The sequence below is a fragment of the Crinia signifera genome, chromosome 4, assembly GCF_055691185.1.
Source record: "Crinia signifera chromosome 4, ASM5569118v1, whole genome shotgun sequence".
Taxonomy (NCBI): Eukaryota; Metazoa; Chordata; class Amphibia; order Anura; family Myobatrachidae; genus Crinia; species Crinia signifera.
The window spans coordinates 146,769,399-146,794,806 of NC_139220.1; the positions used below are offsets into that span (position 1 = coordinate 146,769,399).

The 25,408-nt window shown below is 43.2% G+C and overlaps 1 protein-coding gene across 15 annotated transcripts in view; it reads right to left on the reverse strand.

Annotated features, from left to right (window-relative positions):
- Positions 1 to 25,408, reverse strand: part of NRCAM (neuronal cell adhesion molecule) — a 206,310-nt gene that overhangs the window by 143,808 nt on the left and 37,094 nt on the right. For all 15 annotated transcript variants that reach the window (XM_083182714.1, XM_083182716.1, XM_083182715.1 and 12 more), the window contains one exon: positions 6,619 to 6,723. The gene's annotated coding sequence lies outside the window, so the exon portion shown is untranslated. The remainder of the gene's footprint in view (positions 1 to 6,618; positions 6,724 to 25,408) is intronic.

Below are 25,408 nucleotides of genomic sequence, written 5' to 3' on the forward strand. Positions count from 1 at the left end.
ATTGGGATTGAAAAATGCTCAATCCCGGTATCCCAGGATCTGCATCCCTAATTTAACAAAACGAGGGTGCTCAGACTCTGCCCGGCATTAGACTGCCCAGTTCAATCCCAGGATTGGCCACCCTATAAAGTACTAGGGTTACATTTAGTAAGATGGGAGTTCTACTTAAGATGGGATGTTGCTCATAGTAACCAATCAGATTCTATTATCTTCTAGAAAGTGCTAAATAAATAAGAATTAGAAACTGGTGCTGTTTATGTTAATCTCTATCCCAATTAGAATCATTTACCACAGGAATAACCAGGCAAAACCGGTTATATGCTAAACATAAAAAGATGCTGTGAGACAGTATTTATTCTTCTCACTCCAGCTGCACTGGTATTATTTGCTAAACCATTCCACTAAAATCACATATAATGTTTCCTCTGAGTTTCCCTCCCACCGCACACAGAACCATGGAAACCAGGAGGAAAATTGCTGTTTACAATGATAGGAGTTGCGCAAATAGTGTAATGACCGTCAATCAATAGGAAATGTGCTCTAAGAAATAGAAAAAACAACATTATTATATAGAAGGATATGTAACTTACTACTTCCAGATCTTTCACAAAAACAACACAATTTTACAAACCATACAGTACAATAGCCTTGTGTGTTGTACGTAGATAATACATAACAATATAATGGCAATGTGAAAATGTCATAGCACTATTAGATTAGATAATCTTCGCATTGTTTCATACTGTAATTCCCATTCCTCACACTTTATTCACAATTTGGCAAATACTGTATAGAGAATTTTTTTGGTACTTTTTCTGTTCTGTGACAATTACAATGTCTAAAATATTTCAAATGTGGATCATGTAGGGAAAACAATCTATACTTATTAGGAGTGGTGTAAATTACAGTGGTCCGTGTGGAAATTAGGAATTAAACTAGTAGCCTAACAATACTACTTCTGCCACTAGCTCAGGGGTCAGGAAACTTTTCACCTTTGACCCCAAAACATATTTAGATACCTCTTGATTTGAAGAAAGAAAATCATATAATTGTAATTACACAGTGTACCCCCAGAAATTGATGATATATCCTGCTAGTACAGTACACAGCCTGGCAGCCATTGATGATGATGATGAGGATGATTACCATGTACGGCTGTGTGTGTTACAAAATTTGTACCACACACAGCCATACACGGTAATCATCATCATTATCATCAATGTTCCACTTCCAACAGGCAAGGGGTCAGGTCCTCCACAGCTTTCCAACGCGTTTCAATCCACAAAGATCTTTGTCAAGGGATGCTGCTGGTTCAGAAAATGGGCTTTTTATACTGGCCACGACCATCTAATCACATTCTTGAATGTGATAGCACTTTTTATCGAAGTCATTATAGTCCCCACATTAAGGATTATTTAATAGATGCGTGGCACATATATAATATGTATTTTGAAAGACTTATGTATTATTGTGGGACCTGAAAACCGGAAATGAGACTACTTCCAGTCCTACAGTATAAAAAGCCCATTTTCTGAACAAGCAGCATCCCTTGACAAAGGTCCTTGTGGATTGAAACGTGTTGGGAAGCTGTGGAAGACCTGACCCTTTGCTTGTTGGTACTGGAACACCCTGGACTTGGTCATCTGTGTGGACAATCCGGATTTATCCACATCCAGGTCATATTCCATCTTTTCTGTATCCAGTGTCACTTTTAAGGTGCACGCACCATACGCTTGCCCATGCGCAGATACCCGCCTGCGCATGCGCAGACACGCAACATTGGTACTGCGTGCGAATGCACGCAGTACTGAATGGATTCGAATCAGGCCCAATATATGTTATTTTCATTTTAATTTCCATGACCTTCTACATGAATACACCTATTGGAAACAATTAATTAATCTAGAACCGCCTGAATCATTGCACCAAATAACAAAAGGGAAGTTATGTATGCATGTATCATATATTTTCATTCACAAGCGCCTTGTAGACTTCACTTATACTTGTACCTATAGACTACCCCTGTTCTCTGACCACTGCACTGGCTAGTTGAGAGGGCTGTATTAGACGGAGGGATCCAAATCTAACCTAACAATACCTAGAATCTGCCCGATTTTATATATATATATATATATATATATATATATATATATATATATATATATATATATATATATAAAGTGCAATTTTGTGCGGCACTCTCTGGATTTTTAAAGAAGAAATGACACTGCGTACAAGTGCTGAATTTCTACGTTTCGGTTTTATTCACAAAACCGTCATCATTCCTGATGACGGTTTTGTGAATAAAACCGAAACGTAGAAATTCAGCACTTGTACGCAGTGTCATTTCTTCTTTAAAAATCCCGAGAGTGCCGCACAAAATTGCACTTTATCTACACCCTCAGGTGAGGGCACCGGGTGAAGTTTACAAAGTCTCAACGGTTGAGTGCCAGATACCAAATCCCATCTATATTTATATATATATATATAAATATATATATATATATATACATAGAACGTTCTAAATACCCCTGAAATTTGCATCACATATGTAGGAATAAATATTTATGAGTATTATAGACTGTAAATCACAAGTATTGACAGGTGCATGCTCGACTCACATCTTTATATACAGTAGTAGAAAGCTGTAGGACTGGGTTTGAATCGTCACATGAATTTAGTACACAGGACAGTAAGTCCTAAGACATTTTAGAAGACAATGGGCCAAATTCAGCATCAGTCACACTTTTTCTTAAAAAGCAAAACTGCGACCTCAGTCTCCAGAATGGTGGGGGCTTCCCAGCAGAGAGGGCAAGGCCACCTAGCATGTGAAGTCCCTCCCTGCGATGGTACTTGTTTCCTAGCACGGCGCCCATCGTATGCCATCGCATACCACTAATTAAGGTATGCGATGGGACACGATTTTAGGGTCCTAAGACACTGTACAATTTTAATATTGTGTCGCATCGCATGCCATTACAATGGCATGCAATGCGATTTTTAATTGTACAGGCACCCTGATGGGTGATTACTATGTTAAATGCACCCCCATTGTTAACGCCACCCCCACTATCAACGCCATCAGGGGTGGCGGTACGCGTCCTCTGACCTTTTCATACCCCCACTATCCACGTCGGCGTGGAGTTTATTTTATATAGTGTGGCGAGCGCAGAATACATGTGAAGTAATCTGCGTCCCCTCGCCACGCTTCAGGCTCGGTGGCTCACTGCACTCGCCACCCTATATAAGATCAACTCCAACTCAACTAGGAGGCTCCTAGGTAACACACATTCTTCTAAAGTTCAGCATTCATAAACATGAGAATTTTTCACAGATAGAATAGGGCTACAACCTACCTGGGCCAAGATCTCCTTTGATTGCAGGTGCTGGAAACTGAGGTGAACACAGATGGATGAGGATGGTTCGAAAGACTGTGATTGTGTGGACCACTAGCTTTATATTGACCCCTGTCTCCTTTCTAGGCTACACTTGCAGAACATGCCTTAGCCAAAGCTGCACACATAGCCTTGGAGAGGCACCAAGAGGCTGCATCACCTGAGTCTGGGAATCCCCTTGGTGGACTTGCATACTATGCATTATTAATATAGAAATTTGTTTGGAGATCCCATTTGTATACTGCAGAAATTGCTATGGTGTTTCTGATGGATCGGAAGGAAGTATTAGCTTTTAACAAGGCTACAGTGGAAATTACCTTCATGCTTTATATATATTGATTGTTTTTATCTTTTAAATCAATCCCCTTTACATTAACTATGAAATGTTTCCATGTATTATATTTTAATTACTGTATACTAGCTGATTTTATATATGGGTTCATTTCAAATTTGGAAAGTTCCCTCTAATGTAGGGTACACACTAGAACGACCATGATTGTGCGATTTTTTTTTTTAAATCATGTGATGGTCACACGATCTGTTGGAGCACACGATCTGCAAATGATCTGCTTACGGTCTGTACCCAATCCATGTAGATGATGATTCTTTAGTGCAGCGGGTAAAATCTACAAAGCGACCATATACGACTGGCGGGGACATGAATCGGATCGGAATCACACTGAAAACATGCCCAATTCTGCTCTTTTTACATACAATCGGTCAAAATTAGGGGAATAGAACCCAAACCCTTCTGATGTGTACCCAGCATTAAACAAGAATCAATTTGTTTGTATTTTTAAAAATACTAAAATCTAACAAAAAGAAGATGTATACAAACTATCATAGTGTACATCACATATTGATAAAAGTCATACCTCCCAACTGTCCTGATTTTCACAGGACAGTACCATTTTTGGGTGACCCCCAACACTGCATTCCCCTAACCATCTCCTTTCCCACACAGCAGGGCCGCCAACAGGGGGGTGCTGTTGGTACAGCTGTCCCGTGCACAGCCTCTCTGCCCACTGCATCCCCCGAATTCCTTCGCTGAGCCAGGGACAGATTCAGGGGGTGGCAAAGGGGACGATCACCCCCCTCGTTTCCTTGCACCCTAATGCTGGCCGCTGAATTGCTGCTCCTGTCATTACTACACCTATGACGGCGGGGCCCCCAGAAGCGAGCGGATCAACGTCCAGTGTCCTGCTGCTGCGCGGCTCCATCTACATGGGCTGCGCTCTGCTGTTCTGTGATTGGCGTCTTCTCACTGATTGGCTATGTCTAGAGGGAGGCTGTGAATGGTATAGCTTGCATCCGTGGAGTGATCCTACATTGAAGATGGCGTTGGCATGCAGCGGGGGAAGCCAGGTGTCTAGGGTGATATCTTAGACAATGATGGCATTTATTATAAGGGGGGGGTGGACTAGAAATCAGTCCTGGGCCCCGCAGGTTATAGTGGCCACCCTGTACTGCTCCAGCTGCTATCTACCCTTATCCCCTCCCTACCCCCAACAATGCCTGCCCCTAACGATCTTCTTGTCCACCCAGTACTGCCCCAGCTGCTTGCTTCCTTCATCCCCTTTTATCATGTATACCAAAATTATACTTGTCATCATGAATGTTTCTGTATTAGATATGTGAATGTGTATTATGTCATTGTTCTATTTCTTTCACGAACAACAAGAAATCGGCTTTCTTTCAATATGAGCACATTGTGAAAAGTTACCAGCTGAGCGGAAATACACTGGACAGAATGAGTATTTTATTTTGTCATGTACATATGACTCCAGGCGACATCTACTCTTACACTTCTAGCACAAAGACGGGAGTGGTCTGACTTTCCCTCAGCTAAATGCCACGGTTCCTTAGAATTATATGCCAGCACAAAAAATGTCAGCATAATATGAAATGAACATCCTGAATTAAAAATCGCTAACAATATTCATAGAGAACAATCTGGCCACTATGCTGAGGTGAGGACTCATATACAGAACTTTAAAAAAATAATTAGGATAGATGGTAACAATACAAAGTACACATGTAACAATGTTCTTTTTTATGGAGCTCCTGACTAAAGCCCATCATATCGCCCCCCACCGAAAATCGACTTTGCTATTCAATTGTGTGCGTTTTGTTGACATCATGTGTCGACAACTTTCCATGTCAACCTTTTGCTTGTCAACCCTTTGTCTAGGTTGACAATGTGCATGTTAACCATTTGAGGTCAACCTATTGACCTATCTAGAAATGATAAACAGGATACCACAGCAACGACTCAAGTAATTTTTGTACAGCATTTTACAAACTTTTCTCCCTTATATTAAGTGAACAGGGTAATGAATAGGACATTTGAATAGTTATCCTTCAAACAAATTAAATGTTAAATAAAGCAATATTATAAATCCAAAAATCTAAATTACAGTCATGGTATCAAAAAAGTATAATTTTAAATAGTGCAGAAAATTCCCCAGCTCCACCACTACAGGACAAGTTTTAAGTTAAAACTGTTTCATCAGAGGTGAATTAATTAGTACCTCAGTCAGTTTGATTTAACCAAACAATGGCCCTTATTCTGATCGGTGCGGCCCGATCAGAAATATGCGGTGATGTCCGTCTTTGCGAATCCCCGCCTTCCATACGGATCGCCAACTCCGTCCGTATGCGGATATGTGGCGGTCCGCATGAATGTGGACGGGGATACGCCTACTCCATGGTGGGAGCAGCCCCTGCATTCGATGGTCGCCGAACATCGAATGCAGGGCCGCACGCTCCACCAGGTCCCGCAACACAAGACCACACGGACACTTGTCCGTGTGAAATCTTGTATGGGGGCGGGCAGCTGACATCCGGCGATGTCAGATGCCCGCCCCGTACCCACGCGTCACGGCCTCATTACCATGCATACGCCCCGCGTTTGCATGGGAACGCCCATGAAACGCGGGGCGTATGCATAGGGTAATGAGGATAAGTAGCCCCTCACGCCCCTCTACGCCCCCTGTGCGGCGTATGAAGAATCCATGCGGCGAAATCGCCTGCACATGCGCAGAGTGACCTCTGCACATGCGCAGACGATAAACATCGGCGGCCCGTACGCAAGCGGGAATATCCGCACCGATCAGAATAAGGGCCATTGACTCAAACATGGATATCCTTAAAACATAGCTAGTTTTGGAAACTCTGGAGAAGTGTTAGTAAACTAAAAGAGTAAAGAATTGTATGGACTTACCAATGGTAGAAGTACTAAAACTTAGCAAAAAACATCCATAGTACTGGAATCACCTTGCTGGCTTACAATCAGAAATATAGATAATCTGTAGAAGTCTTCTGTAAACTAAATGAGAAAAAGAATTAAAATATTGCCATTAGATCAAAGTAAAACATATTAAGCTTACTCATAGTTCAAAAATATATGTATATGCAGGTTGAGGGGGGCTGAGGACCAAATGCCCCCTGTGTGTCAGTACAATTGCTTCAGTGAAGACCACAGGTGGTAGGCACAACTGCGGATACATGATTGATAGCAGGTTGACAGGTGAAAAGCGGAGAGAGTCTATTATTTGAATGAATCTACTTGGTCCTGGCCAAGACCGGGCCTACTCCCTCTTATCTATTCTTATCTTATCCCTCACGGTCCCTCACCTCAAGTCTTCACTCCTTTACCCATACTCACTATTGTAATCTACCCCCTCCTGTCCTTTGCCAAGAACATACCTCCATCCCTTCTCCACTTCCTGTACCCTGAAACCCCACAGGTGCATTGGCAAAATAGAGCCACAGGTAAGTACCAGTGGAGATGTTAAAATACTTTAAAGTTATGTAGGGGTGGCATACTTTTGCAATGGAGAGGGGTGTATTTGTTCTTGGTATCTGCATTATTTGGCCTCTACGTTATCTGGGGGTCCCTGCAGCATTCTCTGCATTATCTGTTGTTCACCATGCACTCTACATTATTTGGTGGTCACTGCGATGGATTCTGCCTTATCTAGTACAATGTCCTCTGCATTGTATGGCAATGATTGCGATGCACTCTGTATTATATGTGGGTCAATCTGAAGTGCTCTGCAATATATGGTAGTTGCTGCGATGCTCTTTGCATTAGCTTGTAGTTATTGTTATAATGACTGAATTATATTGTGGTTGCCAGAATATTCCCTTCATTATATGGCATTCATTGTGATGTTCTTAGTGATGCTCTCTACATCATATGGCAGTTACTGCAATACTTTCTTTATATTATAGCTGTTACTGCAATGCTCTGAGATAGGTGACACAGTATACAGTACCTCAGAATTACAGAAAAAATGCAGCAGTGGCTGGCACCTTAGTGTAATGGGACCTAAAATGGGGGTTTTCCTACATACATTTCAGTAATTACAATGTTGATTGCTGTATCCAAGCTAGGCCAGGATGACCACCATCTACAGGAATGGGGGGGGGGGGGTGCTCAGAGATTAGTATTTGCCCAGTTTGACAAAGACTAGCTTCACCTCTACTCTGACCTCAGTATCCAGTCCACTCCCACGCTACCTGACATAGATTGGAAAATAATTACCCCACTTGTTGACTGTGTAGTGAGTTGGTTGACCTACTGACTCCTCTCTTTGCCGGATCCAAAGTGCACTACGGGTTCAACACTACGCATGGGCCCTGACCATTCTGCTTGTTTTGGCATCTGAGAACCTACAGCTGCCTGAGTCTTTTCTTTCTTAGCCATCACAAATGGATGTCCTTCTGACCAGCTGCTAAGTCTTCTACACTGAATTACCTTCACAGCTTCTCTGTTCCACATAGACCCAACATCAAACTCTGCAACTGCAAACTCTACTTTGCTTAGATAGGCACTTGGATATTTTTTATTTATTTTCCCTCCACTGCTCATATTGACTTGCAGTGGACCCTGTCTGTAGCTCTTCTAGAACCACCAACTTTCTCCAGGACCCTGGGTGCCTTGCCCATCCGATACTTTATGGGGACCTCTCCTGTTAATCACTTTAATCTCATTGTGGTTGATTCAAATGTGATAGATTAATTTGATGAATTATGGGTGACCTGCTGCTGACCACTATTAGCAGTCTCACGGGCTTGCTCCACTGCAGCATTTGCAAACTTTCCTTACTCAGGATCACTGCTTTAAACACCTAAGTGTCTCCTGCCTTATACTACAAAAACAAAATGTATGGTGAAACAAAATAATTAAGGGAGCAAAAATGTCTACGTTCGGCCACAGATGTGTCCTCATACATCATTGCTGCAGTCTTACCAAACAGCTTTTATCATTGCATGAGGTCCTGAGAGTCTCTGCTAGCTTTAGTCATCTTTTTTGTATCTTCTTTTGCCAAAAATATGATTATTTATTGTGACGAGGCTAGGATGCAGCAGGAGACTATTCTGATTCATTTGTATATTTGTGTGTGACTGAGGCATTTCAGAATGATTTTGGTACTTGTGGAGTATCACGGCTCCCACGACCTGCATTGTATGCAGATCGTATGCTAAAAATCGCATCGCATGCGATCAAATCGCATGCGATGCGATGCGATCGCACCCGATTTTGCACTGAAATGCATCAGAATGCATTGAAATGTGTATTAAACTAGTGAAATGCCCCAAAATGCCATTTTTCATAGTGCACCACCCCCACTATCAACGTCAACCCGAAGCGTGGCAAGCGCAGCGTGCCCGCGTGGGGCGGCGGTACGCGTCCTACGACCTTTTCATACCCCCACTATCCACGTCGGCGTGGAGTTGAGAATAGAATAGTGTGGCGAGCGCAGCGAGCCCCGCGAGGGCCCGCGGATACCTGTGAAGCCCGCGAGGGGACGCGTATAGCTGTGAAGGTATCCGCGTCCCCTCGCAGGGCTCGCTGCGCTCGCCACGCTTCGGGCTCGGTGGCTCGCTGCGCTCGCCACACTATTCTATTCTCAGCTCCACGCCAACGTGGATAGTGGGGGTATGAAAAGGTCGTAGGACGCGTACCGCCGCCCCTCGCGGGCTCGCTGTGCACGCCACGCTTCGGGTTGACGTTGATAGTGGGGGTGGTGCACTATGAAAAATGGCATTTGGGGGCATTTCACTAGTTTAATACACATTTCAATGCATTTTGATGCATTTCAGTGCAAAATCGGGTGCCATCGCATCGCATGCCATCGTATGGCATCCGATGCGATCGCATACGATTTTTGAGCAAAAATGCTCAAAAATCGGTAAAAATTGTATCGCATCGTATGCCACTACATATGGCATACGATGCCATACGATGGGAGCCGTGATACTCCACAAGTACCATGATTTTATTTTTTGTTTTTAGTGGGGCTTATTATGTTAGTAGTTATCAGCCTGTCAAAATGACAGGCGAACATAACAGTAATGTCATTGATAGCGGCTGTGCATGCATGAACAAAGAAACACTAGAATTGCTCCATCTGGCGCCATCTAGTGGCTTGCAAAACACTTGAAATCCACCCATAGAGGTGGGAAGCAGCATTAGCCTTTTGTTATATATTATATTATATCGAGTTTACAGCAATTATTGTGGGAAACAAAACATTTACACTGTCAATACAACCATCACTTCATTTTGCCAGTGAAATCCTTCCATTATATTCAATTTCCAGATGTACTAAAAGCAATTTACATTGATCAAAAATAAAAGCTACTGTAAGCCAACAAATCGACAAGAGAGCTGTGATAAAAGAGTTCTTTGTATGGGAATGTAAAATAATTCTACAGATCTCTCTGTAAGAAAACTTTGCTCCTATTTTACTCATAGCTAAATGGGGTGAAAGTAAAAAATGAAGAGATCCTGTCCACATAACCAATCCTGTTTACTGTAAGTGCTGTAACCTTGCATCTAAAGCTATGAGTGACAGCAGGTGGGATTGTGGACTAAGGGGATTATTCTGGTTCACTTGCAAAGGCAAATTCACTCTCTAATGGACAAAACCATGTACACTGCAGGTGGGGCAGATGTAACATGTGCAGACAGAGTTAGATTTGGATGTTATATTGTCATACCTCCCAACATGACCCTCTCCAGGAGGGACAGAATGCTCTATTCCTGGACTTCACCTTCATTTTTTGATTAATATCACCTGTGTTGAAGCACCTTTCTTATCCATTAACCTGTTTAAAACAGCTGATGGAAAGCATATATTAAGAGGGAAGTCCAGGAACAGAGCATTCTGTCCCTCCTGGAGAGGGTCATGTTGGGTGGTATGTATTGTTTCTGTGCAGGGTAAATACTGGCTGCTTTATTTTTACACTGCAAGATAGATATCAGTTTGAAGTACACACCCACCCAAATCTAAATCTCTCTGCAGATGTTACATCAGCCCCACATGCAGTGCATATGGTTTTTAGGGTTACCACCTAGTCCCTTTAATTCCGGACACATGTTAATTACACAGGTTCTGTGGCAGTTTAAAATCAGGTGAAGTGGAGTCTTGAAGTCAGCCAGCCACAGAACCTGTGTAATTAATATGTGTCTGGAATTAAAGGGACTAGGTGGTAACCCTAATGGTTTTGTCTATTAGAGAGTGAATTTGCCTTTTGCGAGTGAACCAGAATAACCCCCTAAGTGCCTAATTGAGCTTCAGATGTAGTTTTGAGAATTGTCTTGAAACTACAACTGCCAGAGGTAGCTTGCGGGAGGCCATTCAGCACATTGTTCCCATTAATTGTCCTAGTACTGACGGAGGTCTAGTAGTTACTTAATACTTGCTTATAATTATCTACAAGCATTGCTACAGATGTGAGTGCTGGTTTTGCAGGATGATGATGCCGGGGACAGGTGGATACTTGCCAAAGATTGTGACACTTCTTTCTTAACAAAACTGACAAGAGACTATCGTTGGGATGTAATACGGGAGTTCATCTGGCAGCTTTTTAAAGCAGCGATTATTTACAAGCCAGAACCAGCTTGTTCCAGCTTTAGAATTAAGCTAAGGTCCCATCTCTCATATCAGAGGAAGTGGGAATGAGTATTTGCTAAAATCAAAGCACCTAAACATTCTTTACTTTATTTTATACTGAAACAGTGTATGACACATTTTATCAATACTAACAATGTTAGATAATTTTGTATACACAATTTATGTTGAAAATTAATATTATTTTACTACTATTATTAACATGGTATGTACAGTGTTCACAATTGTGAATAAGCACAGTAACAAAACAAGACTTGTTAGTAACAAACAAGGTGAAAGGATCAGACTACAGGAATAATAGTTCATTATAACCCAAATTACACAAGGGAGAATAGTGCATTTTTAACATTCAGTTTAGCATAGAACATTTCAGCAGTTTGCATTAAGTAACTTTGATACAACAAATTAATGTAAAGTATGTGTTTTTTAACTTCATTAAGTGACTTCAGCCGATTAACAAAGAGTTTTGGGGCAACACTTTTGGTGTAGCACTATTCTGATAACATTTGTGTTTGAATACAGTGTCACTAGCTCTGTAAATGAGGCATGGCAATGGCAAAGCTAATCAGGAAGGGCAAGAGTCACAGTTTAATAAAACCGCTTCATGCAGGGTCAGTGCTTTCAAATGCAACTGGGTGGGAAGTAGATGTATATGACTCCATAAACTAATCCAGGGGTCCTCAAACTACGGCCCGCGGGCCAGATGCGGCCCGCTGAGGACTTTTATGCGGCCCGCCACTGCCCAAGCGCTGGCGCGGCAATCACTCTCACCTCCAGGCAAGTGAGAGTCTGGACGGGCAGGCAGGCTGGCTTACGAATGGACGGGCGGGGGCGTGGCGTGGGACATCAGGTGGAAGCAGCAGTGTCTGCTGGTCCGACCCATCTCCCTGCTTAAGCTTCTCCTATGCGTGTGACGTCATCACGTCACACGCTGTGGCTGAGAGGAGAGGAGCCGGATGAGAAGCCAGCAGGGAGGGAGCAGCGCATATAATCTTTCGGGTGAGAGGAGGCCGTGACTGGTTGGGGGTATGTTGGGGGTGCTTGACCCCCCTTGTCCCCCTCCTGACTGTCCAGCAGCAGCGCTGCCCGCTCCCCCTCAGTCCTCACAGACCAGCAGCAGCGCTGCCCTCTCCCCCTTCTCCCACATTGACCAGCCACCAGCGGCAGCGCTGCCCGCTCCCCCTCCGTCCTCACAGACCAGCGGCAGCGCTGCCCGCTCACCCTTCTCCCTCATTGACCAGCCACCAGCGGCAGCGCTGCCCGCTCCCCCTCCGTCCTCACAGACCAGCAGCAGCGCTCCCTCTCCCCCTTCTCCCTCATTGACCAGCCACCAGCTGCAGCGCTGCCCTCTCCACCTTCTCCCACATTAACCATCCACCAGCGGCAGCGCTGCCCGCTCACCCTTCTCCCTCATTGACCAGCCACCAGCTGCCCACTCCTCCTGGCACTACTGTGTGGCTTAACAATAAAGGACACATGCATGATGGAATGTGAATATGGGGACTATGTGCGGTTAGATGTAAATCGGGTTGCACTGCTTTATGGCGTAATTTGAATTTGGGGTGCAGAACCTGTAATGGCAGCTCTGTGGAGAGCAGGGCTCCTGGCAAAGGATCATTATTGGTCTGATCTCTGATCATTTCCTGCAGCCTCCATGTGTACTGGTTTCCCAGCAGCACAGATATATCAGGATTTGAGTGATGTATTATTTAATACAGGGGTGCATGTGATGGGTCAGTGACATGATTGTAGGAGGAGTAGAGAGGCACAGACAGTTCTATATGGGCCCATTTATATTAAATTCCGGCCCTCCAACAGTCTGAGGGACAGTGAACTGGCCCCCGATTTTAAAAGTTTGAGGACCCCTGAACTAATCTTAACATATGCAATTACAATAAAAAAAGCTTTCATTTCCAAAAGGAAACCCTTTCATGCTCCATACAAAAATGTATTGTTCGTTTTCAAACATGTACCCAAAAGCAAGGAACATACGGCAGCAAATTTCTTTGCACAAAGATCTTGGCACATGGGTTTTGTGTATTTGATGCATGCACAGTTGCTGGAAAAATGCTACAAATTAGCTGCTTAGTGAACAGGTCTGAATTGGGCACATAGTAATTTTTATAACCCATGTTCAATCATCATAAAACTACATTCATTTCTATCATATATATATGTGTATATATATATATATATATATATATATATATATATATATATATATATATATATAGTCGCAGTACGGTCCGGCACTCACTCCGAAAGGTTAATGGCCCCGGTGCCTGTCTCAGTAAACAGTGTAGGCTAGAAAAGAAGACTAGCACTCGTAGGTCTTTCTTAGAAATTTGTATTCAGCAAACCAACGTTTCGGGGCAGCGCCCCTTTGTCAAGGTGTGTGTGAACAAGTAAAACAAAAATAGTGCTTACCTTAAATAAGGGTGAGTGGGTGGGCGGCGGCGCGTCGTGCTGGGCCTGGCCTGCTCCGTTGGAGGGTCGCGGTGACGTCGCACCGGAAGTGATGTCAGAGCCATATCAGGAAGATAGAATGTTCAGGCTCTGGTACCGCCGGCGGTACCAGAGCCTGAACATTCTATCTTCCTGATATGGCTCTGACATCACTTCCGGTGCGACGTCACCGCGACCCTCCAACGGAGCAGGCCAGGCCCAGCACGACGCGCCGCCGCCCACCCACTCACCCTTATTTAAGGTAAGCACTATTTTTGTTTTACTTGTTCACACACACCTTGACAAAGGGGCGCTGCCCCGAAACGTTGGTTTGCTGAATACAAATTTCTAAGAAAGACCTACGAGTGCTAGTCTTCATTTCTAGCCTATATATATATATATATATATATATATATATATATATATATATATATATATATATATATATATATATAGTGTCCGTGTGTAACTGAAACACAGCAAATTAAACTACATCTCTTTCTCTATGACACATACAGAAACACAGAGGCAATCAGGACAAGCTTTTGAAGCTTTTGGTTCCAGCGGGAGTGGCAAGTATACAGATGGAGCGCCTAGCGGGGGTCTGGCGGTTGGATCGCCAACCGCCAGAAGAGGACACGCGTGCACGATATGCGCTCGCGTCCCCTTCCAACGGAGCTCCCCGTTGGAGGAGGCTCCAGAGGAGGAGCTGCAGCTCAGTTCAAAGTTAAAATAGGGGAGGAACACCAACTGTCATTCCAAACAGACTCACTGGCAGTTGGTGTGGCTCCCAAGGCGCACACGCAGGGGGGTTTCCGAATACCTAGAAACCCCCCTGTCTTGCAATGTATTGTGCAGTGATTTATATGGGGGGCTATGCTGTCTATCTCTGGGGGGCTGTGCTGCCAATCTATGGGGGGGGGGGGGGCTGTGCTGGCTATCTATGGGGAGGGGGCAGTTTTTATTGGATCTGTAACCACTTATTTGGAAACCCCCCTTTCAAAATCCTGCATTTGCCACTGCTCCCCATTTGAATTTTGGACTGTGCTACAGCCCCTCCTCAGGAGCCGTCACTAGTTATAGGGCATCTATTCACGTCACTTACTACATTGGGACCACAGCAGGAATGATGATTCATATTCGGTTTATTAAGGTAAAATATTTGTATTTAGTAATACAGATGTAGCCGTGCTCATCATTGCTGGACCGCAGCCGCGCCTCCCTGTTTGGCGCAAAGGTACGCGAATTTCCTGCCGATTTGCATGCTATTCCACCCTTGCACACCCCCATTATCCAAGTCAGCTCGAAGCGTGGATCATTTTCTGTGACCGCTCGCCACGCTTCGGGCTTGGTGGCTCGCTGCACGCGCCACTCTTTAAAAAATCAACTTCACGCCAACGTAAATACTGGGGGTATGAACAGGTCGGGAGGACGCGTACCACTGCGCTCGCCATGCTTCGGGCTGACTTGGATACTGGGGGTGTGCAAGGATGGAATAGCATGCAAATCTGCAGGAAATTGCGGCTAATCGGCCGCAAATTGGCCACTAAATCGCATTGCGGATCGAATCGGCCGCTAAATCGCATGCGATATGGTATGCGATTTAGATTAAATCAAGCACCGTGATAATACACAAGTACCGGCGCACCAATGTTGAATCTGCTGTTCAGAATTGCTACACTGCAACATTGCCGCTCAATGCATTTATATGAACCATAGGAATGAAATAGACCCACAAGCACGGGAACGGGATATACAGTATGTCGCATGTGTCGAATGGGGCTACATCTATATTTTATACAATGTTTGTTGAAATTTGGATTAACATAAAATTTAGCATGTACCACACATGCTATAAAGCTACATGTTTATTTTATATCTAAAACTTTTTTGCATGTATATATTGTATTGCCTTGACTATTCCTCTTGTATTCAGAGAGCAGATACATACAGTACAGCCCACATGAGGGACAAAAGGTAGAGCTATGTTTATTAGAACAAAAATGGATACTTTAAAATGTAAGTATTTAGACTTTTACCCCTTTTGTCATCGGTGGGTCAGACCCGGGTCAGCGGCGGTATAAATGGGTCACGCCGTGTCCCTTTACACAGGAATTCTACCAAGGTCCTGGGTTTGGGGTTTGGGGTTTGGTGTAAACGGGTACGCCGGGTCGTCCGACCCGGCTTCCATGTACATCAATGGGGGACGTACAACCTGCGGACCACAGCATCCGCAGGTTGGACGGGGAGCACACACAGCCTCCGCTGCTGTCTGCTATACTCTGCAGACAGCAGCGGTGGCAGCAGAGGAGGTGAATGGATGCCTGTTTGGCATCCATTCACCTCCTGGACAAGGGCTGGGGGGTGCACGGGGGCTGGGGGCAGCCCAGCAGATTACCTTAGTGCTGCGCTTGCCCCCAGGGTCCCGGCGTCAGTGCTTGGAGATGATGTAATTTCCAAACAGCTGTTTAGATACTACCTGCGCCGGGTGGGGGCGAGCTCTGGTGTAAAAGGAAACAGATGGCGGGTCACTACCGTCTTGATGCTGGGTCCAAAAACCCGGGTATAAAAGGGGTTTTAATTAGATGGAGACCAAAATAGCATTGCTTCTGCAGTGTACAAATGGCCACTCATAGAGAAGTATGCTCAAGTACCTTTTACTAGATACAGAATACATCGCCTCCCGGGGCTCGCCACACTTTATAAAATTAACTCCACACCCGCGTGGATACTGGAGGTATGACGTGGATAGTGGGGATATGACGTTGTTAGTGGGGGAAATGTGTGTTGTGTGTGTTGTGCTTTATACTTACCCTCCAACGGCCCGGCCACCACGTCCATGACGATCCCCGCTGACTCCCCACGATCCACCGATGCACGGTAACTCCCCGGTGGCAGCGTTCAGTCCCCCTCCTCCGGCAGTCACTCCCCGGCGCCAGCGTTCAGTCCCCCTCCTCCGGCACTCACAGCGGACAATGTATGCAATTAACGATGCTCCCCCAGCAGCACTCCACTGAATTACATACATTGTACATTACATACATTGCTGGTGCCGGAGAGTGACTGCTGAAGGAGGGGGACTGAACGCTGCTGCCAGGGAGTGACCATGCATCGGTGGATCGCGGGGAGTCAGCGGGGATCATGATGGACAATGGACGCGGTGGCCAGCCTGGAGGAGGGTAAGTATAAAGCACAACACACACACATAATCAACAACTGTATTATCACGGCGCCGGCTACGCTGACAAAGTACCTTAGGCTACATTGAAAATGTAGCGTAGCCGGACGCCGTGATAATACACAAGTACCGGTAGGTATACTTCCCAGACATTTGCCCGGGATCCCTCTATGGGATGCCAGCATCGGACCTCGGACGTCTGACGTTCTGTACAATGGTCATCCGTATGCATCCTGGTTCACAGACCCCATAAAAGTAAATTTAACAACTTCTTACGGTACTTATGTATTATCTGGGCTCCCATGTTAAATGCACCCCATTTTTTTATACCCCTACTAGCCAACTACACATGGAGTTGATTTTATATAGTGTGGCGAGCGCAACGAGCCACCGTGCCCGAAGCGTGGCGAGCCCCGCGAGGGGACGCGGTCTCATAAGAAAAACGGGAGCCCAGATATTACATAAGTACCCTTCTTACTATCTCCTATATAAACCATCAATCAAACTCTCCTCTCCTTTCCCACCAAGTCATCTCTGACTTCTTCTTCTTCTATACTTCTAGTTCTGCCAATGAATTATATTCTCTTTCCCCCTTCTACGCAAAACTTTAACAGAAAATGTACAGGTTAAATAGATTTTTATACTAAACACCACACACGTTTTTTCTTGTTGTGTCTAAATAGATTTCTATGGTTGGCCCAATTTACAGTCCAAAAAAAAGCTCCAAGTTCAGTGGCCGTGCAGGTGCTGCTGGACTCAGAGATTTTTTCATCTTATAAATGATTGCCCCTTTAAAAAAAACTCCAAATTCGCCCAGCATCCCACAGGGCCATTGAACTCAAAACTATTATATTTGGCCGCTGGTGTCCATTTTACTTTTTTTTTTTTACTATAAATTGAGCATTAAATAATGATAATTCCATCAAGAATTTAATGCACTGTTACCCAGTTTTCAACGAAGAAAATGCATACTGTACATTAAATTGTCTTTTTTGAACATAATTGTTCTTGACATTTAAAAATGCTGCAGATACAGAACTGGAATCATTCTAAAAACTGAAATAGAGGCAGCTTGTCAAGTAAGAAGAGCACAGAGATACAGGAAAGTTATTCCCCTGCAAACCTATGGAAATTGTGCAGTAAGCATAATAGCCTCAAACCCTATCATGAAACAGTTGAGTCCTATATAAAATAATTAATTAATAAACATAAACAAAATATACAAGAGTTAAAAAGTGGACCTATCGTTATAAATTTATATTTTTATAAGTAAGCCTGCTTGAAGCAAACGCTTCGAAAGCTAGTCTGCTACTTTGAGATTGCCTCTGTGTTTGTGCATGTGCGAGAGAGAAAGAGATGTAGTTTCACTCGCTAAAAACATATGCTAGTGTTTTGGAGACACACAAATGGACACTATATATATATATATATGTATGTATATATATATATATATATATATATATATATATATATATATATATATATGAGAGACACATTAACTATATCGTTAAAACAGAAATTAAAAAAAGAAGAGCAACAAAGCTTATAAAGGGAATGAAGAATTTAAGCTATGAGGACAGATTGAACAAATTGTGATTTTTTTACACTAGAGAAAAGACGCCTAAGGAGGGACATGCTTAACATGTACAAATATATCAGGGGCCAATATAAGAACTATCAGGCACCCTTTTTACTTTAAGGAAGGACTCTAGGACACGTGGGCATGAGTTTAGATTAGAGGAAAAAATATTTTGTTCCCTTAGAAGGAGAAAAAATGTTATGGTCAGGGCAGCCAAACTATGGAATTTTCTTCCTGGTGAGGTGGTGTAGGCAGACACAATAAATATGTTTAAAATAAGGTTGGACAAACATGTTGGTTAACCCCTTCCTGACAGAGCCAGTTTTTGCGTTCCTGACAGAGCCCTTTTTTTCAAATCTGACATGTATCACTTAAGTGGGGATATCTTTTTTTTGCTTTTACTTATCCCAGTGATTTTGAGATTGTTTTTTCGTGACACATTGTACTTCAAATTAGTGGTAAATTTGGGTCGATACAGTCTGTGTTTTTTTGTGAAAAATACCAAAATGTCGTAAAAAAATGGAAAATTTAGCAATTTGCAAAATGTTAAATTTTCTGCTTGTGAGACAAATAATCATACCACTCAAAATAGTTAATAACTAACATAGACCATATGTCTACTTTATGTTTCCATCATTATTTCAACTTCCTTTTAATTTTTTTGGACACTAGGAGGCTTACAATATGAATAGCAAATTCTCAAATTTTCAAGAAAATTTCAAACACTGATTTTTTTAGGGACCAGTTCAGTTCTGATGTGACTTTGAGGGACTTGTATGTGAGACACCCCCATAAATGATACAATTTACTGCACCCCTCACAGTATTCAAAACAGCATTTTGGAAGTTTGTTAACCCTTTAGGTGTTTCACAGGAATTAAAACAAAGTGTAGGTGAAATTTCAAAATTTCATTTTTTTTGCAGATTTGCAATTTTAATACATTTTTCTAAGGAACACAGTACATTTTACTAGAGAAATGTGACTAAAAATTGATTCCCCCAATTCTTTTGTTTTCATAAATATCCTATATGTGGCCCTAGTGTGCACGTTGACCAAACCACAGGCTTCATAATAGAAGGAGCACCTACTTGATTTTGGAGCCTCCTTTTTATGAGATTATTTTTTAGGCACCATGTAGGTTTCTAGGCACCATAAGATGCTAAAATTTAGGAACCCCCCCACAAGTGACCCCATTTTGCAAACTACACCCCTCAGGGAATTCATCTAGGGGTATAGTGTACATTTCAAACCCCCAGGGGTTTCACCAATTTTGATACAACTGGGCAGTGAAAATGAAAAATTAAATTTTTTTACACAAAAATGCAGTTCTGGCTCAAAATTTTTAATTTTCATAAGGTATGAAGGAGAAAAAGCACCCCAAAATCTGTGCCCCAATTTCTCCCGAGTATGGCAATGCCTCATATGTGACCAAAAAATACCAGTTGGGTGCATGGCAGGACTCAGAAGGGAAGGAGTGATTTTTGGTGGTGGAATGTTGGTGGGTGCTATGTCGCATTAACAAGACCCCCAAAGCACCAATACAGTGGAACCCCCCCACAAGTGACCCCATTTTGCAAACTACACCCCTCAGGGAATTCATCTAGGGGTATAGTGTACATTTCAAACCCCCAGGGGTTTCACCAATTTTGATACAACTGGGCAGTGAAAATGAAAAATTACATTTTTTTACACAAAAATGCAGTTCTGGCTCAAAATTTTTCATTTTCAGAAGGTATGAAGGAGAAAAAGCACCCCAAAATCTGTGCCCCAATTTCCCCCGAGTACGGCAATGCCTCACATGTGACAAAAAAATACCATTTGGGTGCATGGCAGGACTCAGAAGGGAAGGAGTGATTTTTGGATTTTGCAGCTCAGATTCTGGTGGAATTTTGGTGGGTGCTATGTCGCATTAGCAAGACCCCCCAAGCACCAATACAGTGGAACCCCCCCACAAGTGACCCCATTTTGCAAACTACACCCCTCAGGGAATTCATCTAGGGGTATAGTGTACATTTCAAACCCCCAGGGGTTTCACCAATTTTGATACAACTGGGCTGTGCAAATGCAAAATTACATTTTTTACACAAAAATGCAGTTCTGGCTCAAAATTTTTCATTTTCACAAGGAATGAAGGAGACAAAGCACCCCAAAATCTGTGCCCCAATTTCTCCCGAGTACGGCAATGCCTCACATGTGACCAAAAAATACCATTTGGGTGCATGGCAGGACTCAGAAAGGAAGGAGTGATTTTTGGATTTTGCAGCTCAGATTCTGGTGGAATGTTGGTGGGTGCTATGTTGCATTAGCAAGACCCCCCAAGCACCAATACAGTGGAACCCCCCCACAATTGACCCCATTTTGCAAACTACACCCCTCAGGGAATTCATCTAGGCCGTATAGTGTACATTTCAAACCCCCAGGGGTTTCACCAATTTTGATACAACTGGGCAGTGAAAATGAAAAATTACATTTTTTTACACAAAAATGCAGTTCTGGCTCAAAATTTTTCATTTTCATAAGGTATGAAGGAGAAAAAGCACCCCAAAATCTGTGCCCCAATTTCTCCCGAGTACGGCAATGCCTCATATGTGACCAAAAAATACCAGTTGGGTGCATGGCAGGACTCAGAAGGGAAGGAGTGATTTTTGGTGGTGGAATGTTGGTGGGTGCTATGTCGCATTAGCAAGACCCCCAAAGCACCAATACAGTGGAACCCCCCCACAAGTGACCCCATTTTGCAAACTACACCCCTCAGGGAATTCATCTAGGGGTATAGTGTACATTTCAAACCCCCAGGGGTTTCACCAATTTTGATACAACTGGGCAGTGAAAATGAAAAATTTAATTTTTTTACACAAAAATGCAGTTCTGGCTCAAAATTTTTCATTTTCAGAAGGTATGAAGGAGAAAAAGCACCCCAAAATCTGTGCCCCAATTTCTCCCGAGTACGGCAATGCCTCACATGTGACCAAAAAATACCATTTGGGTGCATGGCAGGACTCAGAAGGGAAGGAGTGATTTTTGGATTTTGCAGCTCAGATTCTGGTGGAATTTTGGTGGGTGCTATGTCGCATTAGCAAGACCCCCCAAGCACCAATACAGTGGAACCCCCCCCACAAGTTACCCCATTTTGCAAACTACACCCCTCAGGGAATTCATCTAGGGGTATAGTGTACATTTCAAACCCCCAGGGGTTTCACCAATTTTGATACAACTGGGCTGTGCAAATGCAAAATTACATTTTTTACACAAAAATGCAGTTCTGGCTCAAAATTTTTCATTTTCAGAAGGTATGAAGGAGAAAAAGCACCCCAAAATCTGTGCCCCAATTTCTCCCGAGTACGGCAATGCCTCATGTGTGACCAAAAAGTGGCAGGACTCAGAAGGGAAGGAGTGATATTTGGATTTTGCAGCACAAATTCTGGTGGAATGTTGGTGGGTGCTATGTCGCATTAGCAAGACCCCCAAAGCACCAATACAATGGAACCCCCCCACAAGTGACCCCATTTTGCAAACTACACCCCTCAGGGAATTCATCTAGGGGTATAGTGTACATTTCAAACCCTCAGGGGTTTCACCAATTGTGGTACAACTGGGCAGTGAAAATGAAAAATTACATTTTTTTACACAAAAATGCAGTTCTGGCTCAAATTTTTTTTATTTTCAGAAGGTATGAAGGAGAAAAAGCACCCCAAAATCTGTGCCCCAATTTCTCCCGAGTACGGCAATGCCTCACATGTGACCAAAAAATACCAGTTGGGTGCATGGCAGGACTCAGAAGGGAAGGAGTGATTTTTGGATTTTGCGGCTCTGATTCTGGTGAAATGAATGGTGGGTGCTATGTGGCATTAGCAAGACCCCCGAAGCACGGTGAAATTATGAACCTAATAATCCATAGATGTGTGGTATAATTTAAAACACTCCTTTATACATAGGCCGGGTTTGTCGGGGCAAGTGTCACACTGGAAAATAGTTTGCTTTCTTATTCCCTTTTTATAGCAAACTTTGCACCTTTTTTGTGTCCTGCCCTTTTTTCCAGTGGAGGGGATTTCATCAGGAAAATGCTGCCCTGGTACAATACGGGGGCCAGTACTAGAAGTACTGGGGCCCTCTGCCTGCTAGTTCCCAAATATTAGGCCCTTTATGACTTCCTCTTGAAAGTGCATAAATGTCCCCCTCTGGCCGGTAGAACGGAATAGCACGTAAGCGTTATACAGTGCCATCTGGATGATATACACGGCCAGCTTCTTGTACCAGATTTTTGTTTTCCGCAGGGCACTGTACGGCTTCAGTACCTGATCTGAAAGATCCACTCCGCCCATGTACCTATTGTAATCCAGGATACAATTAGGTTTTGAGGTGTGGGTACTGGTACCTCGTACAGGGACGGAGGTGGTACTGTCTCCGTGAATTGTTGTCAGTATAAGGACATCCCTCTTTTCTCCTTATATTTGACCAACAACATATTTTCGGTGCATATTCCCCTGCTTTCACCCCTTCTCATTACTTGGGCAATGTGCGTTTTTGGGAGGCCTCTTTGGTTCTTGCGCACAGTACCGCAAGCTGCTGTACCTCTTGAACCAAGGGCCTTAAACAGGGGGATGCTAGTGTCAAAGTTATCCACATAGAGGTGATAACCTTTATCCAGGAAGGGGTGCACTAAATCCCAGACAATTTTTCCACTAACACCTACGAGGGAGGGGGGGCATTCTGGCGGTTCAATTCTTGAATCCTTCCCTTCATATACCCTAAACTTGTGAGTGTACCCTGAGGTGCTTTCACACAGCTTATACATTTTTATGCCATACCTTGCCCTCTTACTGGGAAGGTACTGGCGGAATTTAACCCTTCCTTTAAAATGTATAAGGGACTCGTCTATGCAAATGAATTTATCTGGGATGTACATCTCTTCAAATTTGGCACTGAAATGATCAATGACCGGCCTGACTTTGAATAGCCGGTCAAAGGTGGGATCATCTCTGGGTGGGCACTGTGCATTATCGTTGTAATGCAAAAATTTAAGGATCGTCTCAAATCGAGCCCGGGGCATGGCCATACGGTAAAATGGGGTGCTGTACAGAACATCTGTACTCCAATATTGCCTAATTTCTGGCTTTTTTACTATGCCCATATGAAACACCAGACCCCAAAACGTCATCATCTCTACTGCATCTACAGGGGTCCACCTAGCAAATGATGACGTGGGGTTTTGAGCAATAAACTGCTGGGCATATAAATTAGTTTGGTCCACCATTAAATTTATAAAATCATCAGAGAAAAATAATTTGAAAAAGTCAATTTCTCTGAGACCTGTGGAATCAAATTGGATTCCTGGCATGGCCAAAAACTCAGGAACCTGGGGCTCAAAATTGTCTGGTGGTGGGGTCCATACGAGATAAATTATTGGGGGGTGGGTCTCAGCTGCTCTACGGGGGCGTCTTTGAGGGGGTCCCTCATCACCAGAGGAGGAAGAGGAGCTTAAGACGAATCCTTCAAATTCCCCGCTTGCATCACTGGCTGTGTCAGAGTCAGAGGCAAGCATGGCATATGCCTCCTCCGCTGAATACATTCTTCTGGATGACTGGGATGACATTTGGGATGACATTTGGGATGCCATTTTTATTTTTGTGTTACTGGTAGTGAAATGTTTCAACACGTGTATAGTGTAGGGGGGGGTACAAACTTTATTTCAACCTGGGGGGTATGTAGTGTGTAGTGTGTATGTAGTGCAGAAAAAAAAAATACTTTATACAAAAAAAAAAATTGAAGGGGTTAAAAAAAAAAAAAAAAGGTCCTGCGCCAAAAATTGAGCACAGATGTTGGTCAGTAACGTCCGTCACTGAACAGCGCTCAAAGGCAACAGGAATTTGATCAAAAAAAAAAAATGGCTGTTCACACTGAACAGCCAATCACAGCGATCGCCGACGGGGGGGCGGCATCGCAGCCCCCCCTGGGCATGCAGGGACATGTCTGCTGTCAGGGACAGCAGACATGTTGAAACTGTCACCGCGTCTATAGACGCGGTGACAGTTACAAGCCATGACGTACATTTACGCCATGTGTCGGGAAGTACTTCCCGACCATGACGTAAATGTACGTCAAATGTCGGGAAGGGGTTAAAAACATCCAAGGGTACAAACAATAATCATAATCTGTCTTTAACGACATCAGAATACACTACGTATAACAAGGGATGAAGCTAATCAATCATACTCGCTAAAGGTTGAACTCAATGGATGCAAGTCTTTATTCAACCTTAACTACTATTTAACTATGTAAAAAATGTTGCAATAAAATACTTCTGTGCATGCCTATAAGTAAAAATGCAGTTGGTAATTAAATATAATTTATTTAAACTTTATATTTATTAGCTTAATTCTAACTGAAAATGAAGACCCTGAAATGTATTTAATGTGTCCTGTTATTAAATATTTGTAACTATTATAAGAAGTAACAGTTGAATTTAATTTAATGAACAACCCATGTGAAAATAATTGTGCGGTAAAGAAGCAATGCATGTAATGTTATTAATTTAATTTCTGAAAATCGGAACACTTTTAATTACAAAATGTGCTGAAATATACAGTGGAAACTAACAATGTGAATGTGATTAGATTGAATGTGGCAGTAGAGGCACAATCAGATTGTAAATGAAAAGCGACAGAATGAAGCAAGTAGTCTCTTCACTGCCACCTATTCCCATTAATTCAGTTTAATGCACAGCGTGAGGATATCACACTGATTTTGAGTGACATCTTTAAATTCTTTCCGATTGTCTGAGCCCAAATAACGGATGCACAATATAATAGGCTGACTTATAGCATATGCCTGTATGGGAACACAGCAACAAGCAATAGTATATGTTAACTATTCTTATATAAACATA